The sequence below is a fragment of the Chanos chanos genome, chromosome 4 (genome assembly GCF_902362185.1).
Source record: "Chanos chanos chromosome 4, fChaCha1.1, whole genome shotgun sequence".
Lineage (NCBI taxonomy): Eukaryota > Metazoa > Chordata > Actinopteri > Gonorynchiformes > Chanidae > Chanos > Chanos chanos.
Window position 1 is genome coordinate 4,683,020 of NC_044498.1, and position 6,231 is coordinate 4,689,250.

Genomic DNA, 6,231 nt, shown 5'->3' on the forward strand with positions numbered 1-6,231 from the left:
ACGGCAGGACCCACACAGCTCTGAATCTGGGCCTGGGTCCTCTGTCATAAGGCGCTACTGGAACGTCAGAGAGAGGTTCACTAAAGGTCATAGCTAACGGCCAGTCTTCCCAGTTCTCTGCTCCTGCACTCCCACTGCTCCGCACATTAGCACGGAAATATCAGGGGGGTTTTTTTCCCATGTGGCTCAACACACCTGAATCCACTTGTCAGGTGCTTCCTGTTTGAGTTGTGAGTTGCATCAGGTGTGCTGAAGCAAGGGAGACATGTAAAATACACAGAACTGTGCGGGTCTCCGTCAGCCTGGGCAGGGAAACCTCTCCGTTCATTTGTAAGGATGTGAACACGTTCTGTCAATGCATTTTCATCTCTATGCGGCCATGCTCTGTCTGTGATAACAGTATCAAGGGAGGGTTCAGGCGGTTTATTTTCTGATTGACCATGTTGTACTTAGGGTTTATGACAGAGGGTTCATGTTTCAGTGAGACACGAGTGTGTGTGTGTGTGTGTGTGTGTGTGTGTGTGTGTGTGTGTGTGTGTGTTAGTGTGTGTGAGTGTGTGTGTGGCATTCAGAGATGCTGGGTTAAATGAAAACCAAAAAAAAGAAACATAGTGTTAGATGTTTTTATTTGTTTATTTGTTTATTTGTTTTTGATTGTTTGTTTGTCTTTGAAGAATCGTGTTGATCTGTGAGAAATCTTAACCGTGTCCCATAAACTCTTCAATCTTTTGTTGCGTTGGACCAAAGAGATGCTGTAGAGTTTGTGGTGGATCTTTATTCAGTTGTTTACTATAGAAAACAATGTACTACAGAAAACACAATACAGAAAACACAATACAGAAAACGCAATACAGAAAACACAATACAGAAAACACAATACAGAAAACGCAATACAGAAAACACAATACAGACAACGCAATACAGAAAACACAATACAGAAAACACAATACAGAAAACGCAATACAGAAAACACAATACAGACAACGCAATACAGAAAACACAATACAGAAAACAGAAACATTTCACTTTATTTTGTTTCACTTGTTTAAGCTTTTGTTTCTGACAACAGTTAATTAACATTTCACATTTAATTCTGACATTTGTTTTGGTCTTGTTGAAATGTAAGTGTCTTTACAAGTAATTTCTTCTCAATGGATCTGTTGTGTGTGTGTTTTTTTTTAATTACTTCTGATGCTGTTTCTTTTCTTCAGCAAAATTATAGATGTGATGTAAACCCTTGATGAGTTGTCTGTCTCGTCTCTATGTAGCAATAGAGTGAATCAGAAATGGACCAATCAGGAGAGGCCTTTAGAAAATGGGCGGGCATTTTGATGCGTTGGGCATTTGTGTCATAGCTTATTATAACATGGTTAACTCTCAACTACAGTCCTACTGTAACCAGCACACCTAGTGCACAACTCACACCGTGAGTTGTGATGTCTGCTTCATGCAAACAACTCTAAATAGTATTTCTATTTAATGTGCAGTATTTCAAACCATAAGATTCACGTAGAAATGTATTACTGTTGTTTTATCAGTTCCACTGAAGGAAAAGCTTGAGGAGAAATGGAGTAACTGGGAAGATAGGAAGACAGCACGTTCTAGCTGTGTTATTGTCTCATGCTCTGGGCTAAACTGGTCCTACTCTGAACCCAGTAAGGGCACAGAGGCTGTGGAGGACTCGGCGGGGGGGGGGGGGGGGGGGGGGGGGGGGGCTATTGTTGTATATTCTCTGTTCCCCCAGTGTTTGTCAATCACTCTGTCCCAGCTCCTGATTGGCTGGAGTAGAGGGGGCAGGGTTTACCTCTAACATGCCAAGATTATCACAAGCACTTTGACAAGAAAAAAAAAAAAAAAAAGAAAAACAACCATGAAAAACAGACAGTTTGGTAACCCGGGGCTACGGTTGGGTCATGCGGTGTACTCCGCGTATGATTTCTCTCTCCAGTTTTTTTTTTCTTTCGGGAGTAAACAGGAGACTCTATGGCAGCTCTGTGTCTTTTCATATGACGGGCTGACTCTTGTTAACTCGTTTCCTATTGTAATGATCTCAGAGCCCCTTTGGCATCACACATAACACGCAGTGCTCCGGGTTTGTTCGTCTGTGAGGAAAACGCTCATCTTTCCCCCCTCGCCCTTCAGTGAAAACCATGCTCTGGGACCGTAACACACCCGTGTATGTTTACATAGGAGGAGCCTTTGAACTGTACCGAACCGCTTCAGAAAGGCACATGACGGTCAGTCTTTCTCAAATGAAAAGAAAGGTGGCCATCTATCATCAACAAAAACAAGTGGACTGACAGGAGCTTAAGATGTCCAGTAAGTAAATTAGTACATAAACGGATGGTAAGATGTGTCTACGTAGAGTTTAACCCCAGGTAGGTAAACTCAGTTCAGATAAGAGGCGCTGAAACAAGGTCAAAGCCGAAAAACAGAGGCAAAAACACCCAAGCAAGATGAGACCGGATTAGAACCAGACCGTGCAGAACCGTGCCTTTTTTCACGGTGAGTTTTGACCGTGACCGGCCACCCTAATAAAACTGATTGGTTTGTTAGGACGGTTCTGTCCGAGTGAGAGATCATTCGATTCATGGTGACTGTTACTGACTCAGTCCAGATGTAGGCGGATGCTGATTGGATAAGAGAAGATAAAAGGTCAAACTTAATCTAAAAATAAGATAAAAAAAAAAAACTTAAACTCTATACACATATGTGTACACAGATACCTGCCCGCCCACCCATACACACACACACACACACACACACACACAAACATATATATATGTATATATTTGCACTTCATGTGAGCATTCAAATGGAGACAGAGAACTTTAAGACTGTTGCTGATGTTTAAAAGAAGATCAACTCGGTCATAGGGGTGCAGAGTCTGACACCAAACAGGAGGCCGTGATAGACACATGAGGAAAGGTCTCAGTGTTGACATGTGGGTCTGCTCTCCGTTTTGTCAACAGAGTTGGTGATTAGGGTTATCAGGAACAGTGTGTGTAAACACACCAGGCTGGTTTGTGACGGTCTGGACCAGATGATAAACTGTGTGCACGGGCTTCAGTTGACTGACCTTTGACTGATTACTGGCCTTTGGTCACAGAGCTGAAGGGGTTGGCTAGGGTGTGTAGTCGCTTCGGCACCTCAATCACACTGCTAAGCTTAAGCCTGTCTAATGACAAGATCCCACTGACCACAGAACAACACTGACACGCGCCCCCCCCCAAACTATTAACCTTACCTTTCATCTATTCCTTAACGTCAGCACGTTCATATTCAAACAAGTGGCAGAAAGACTATTCTGTTTTGGGTCATAAAATGGCGTGATTACTTTAAAAACAAAAAAAAAAGAAGTTTTAAACAAGTAGCTGACAGCAGCAGACATAGGTTTGTGTTCATGCTTGTTTTATTTAACCTTGTCACCACGGGACTATGTCAGCGCTTTGGGAACGACCCACCTGTCTCCACTCGAAAGGAAGTCTCAATGAGCGTTGTACAAAGGAAGAGCTCAAATGAAGGTGCTGATGTGTTCTTGGCCTTAAGCCGGCCGGGGTGGGGGGGGGGGGTGGGGGGTGGGAATGTCCTGCCGTCTCCTCTGCTGTCACCTTTTCATTAATGGCTAATTATTATTACCCGGGGAGTGTGTGTGTGTGTGTGAGTGCACTCCTCAGCCAATGAGAAAAGTGAGGTGGTTGATTGACATGAAAACCAACAGGACCTTGTCCGTTCTGCAGGCTTGAAAACTGTAAATATTTTATTAGATTCCATGTTTAGGACACTGGTGCTGCTGTGAGGCTCCTCTGATTCCAGCACAAAGCACGTCGAACAAGCTAAAAGGTTATTACTCTCCAAAAATGTAGAGAACATCAAAAGAGAATTAGTAGTCAGCTTGTACATTTGCCCTCCCTGCCAGCAGAGGTCAGAGTCCCATCAGCGTTACGTTTATTATCATACGTTCCTTCAGTGAAGACGTTAAAAGCCGGTTATGAATCGACGGCACATTTTCGTTGTCAGACCGATTCGGTTCCATTTTGATACCAAAATAATGTAACCAGTATAAATCAAGTGCACAAATCAGAGAACAGGGGAAAAATACTGCAGTTGTTAAAAGACTTTTATTTTAAAATCTGTCTCAGAGAGAAAAAAAAAACCAAAAAAAAAAACCTGTGGTTATCATCTTAAAAATGTCAACCACTTCTGCTGTAAATGTTATTATTCCTTTTCATTTAAACAATGGCACTTGTAGCTGCTCATACTTAATCAACTTTAAGTATCAGATGCTAATTGTAAGTATTTGATAGTTGTTAGATGCCAAAAGCCAAAACAAAAAAAAAAAATGTACATTTTCCTGAGAGTCTTATCTGGAATGCAATAAACACGTAATAAATTAATGCTCCAAAAAAAAAAAAAAAAAGGAAGAAAGAAAGAAAGAAAAGAAAAAAAAAATCAACTCTGAACATGGCACAATTACATACACATATGTAAAATACTTAATTGGCAAGTGTCTGCATGGCCTGTCTTAAGCTCCATGACACAGCTTATAGCTGACTTTTCCTTTAGACCACAGAGAGGTCTGTACATTTGTGTTTCATAATGGCATTCTCCAATGCTTAGACTCTAAAGCAGCTCCAAGGTACAATTCATTTTCGAGTTCTATTTATTTTTGTGTGTGTGTGTGTGTGTGTGTGTGTGTGTGTGTGTGTGTGAAACATTTCATTGGTAAACCTTTAGGTTAACAGGCGGGTATTCCAGAAAGCGGGTTTAGTGAAAACTCAGTTAGTTAACTCAGAGCAAGTAGTAAACCTCATAACAGAAGAGCCCTGTGGCTTTGGTTTGATTGGAGGATGAAGCCATAGGACTCTTCTATGAAGAGGTTTACTACTTATTCTGAGTTAACTAACTCTGAGTCTTCACTAAACCGACTTTCTGGAATACCCCCCACTTTAACAGGAGTTGCTGATATTAGTTTAAAGGCCGTGATTATAAAGTGGGTCCATGTGTTCTTGGACTCTGTGCTTCTCTTCCTCCTGAGAGAAGTCTCACATACTTTCACCACTCACATAAACAACAAATCAACTATACAAACCAAACCAAAACAAACAAACAAACAACCAGCCAATCAACAAACCAGCTAGCCAACTGACCAGCCAATTAACAACACAAGCAACCACACAGTGAATCAACCAAGCAACCAACCAGCCAATAAGCTTGGTACTTTTCTCTTCCAAATGCTATGTGTGTTCCTAGGGCTTTTCAGAGGAACGCTCACTAGAACAAGTCGCCCGGTTTAAATTCAGAAACATTTTGGCAAGACCGGAACCGTTTCAGCGGTCCCGAATGTGTGAGATGAATGAACTGAGCATGCTGGGAGATGAAGTCAAAAGACATTGTTAGTTCAGGACTGGACGTTCCAACATCATAGACTTCATTTAACTTATTCATTAAAATCTAACTGTAAAAAAAACAACAACGACAAAAAAAAAAAAAAACCTCCCCCTGTTTCGTGAGACTCTTCTCAGTGCTAAAGGTACTGTCGGCTGAACAGAGGGGGGAGAAAGCTTAAGAGTTCCAGCCCCAGTGTGGCTTTTTGACGACTGTTGAGAGAACCTTCTTAAGGTTTTTTTCTTCTTTCTTTTTCACCAGATTCGAGAAACACAGAGGTATAAGAGTTGACTTTAACCTACTCTATCCAAACCGGGTAGGGTTTTTTTTTTTGAGCAGACTTCTTCCATGTTTCAATACGTTTCTGACATACAGATGAAAAGGTTTTCAGACGTTCCTGTGAGCAGGCCTGAGGTCGCACTGACAGTGACTGGGCCATGTCCCAATTCCCTCTCATGGCTCCTTTAGCTTGGATGCTTTCCTTGTCAAACTGCTAAAATGGGAGAGGACTGAATGTGTCGCAGCGATACCAAAGAAACACCACATTACTGCTTTACAGTGAATCTTCCTCAAAACTGCCATTTATCCTGTTAATGAAGGGAGTGAGGTCATGAGAACAGGAGGAGAACACTGAAGAGAACTGGGACAAGGCCCGTTCATTCAGCCGTTCACTAAAACGCATGCGGCACACATTCGAGGGGTCCTGATGGACTGGCACGGGTCAGAACCGAGACGTTTGGCACTTTATTGTCACGCCTGTGCAGGGAGAAAAATGAAGAAAAAAAAAAAAAAGGATGACAAGGAAGAGTTAGAGACATGACACCTGCTTGTAGTGTTCCCTAT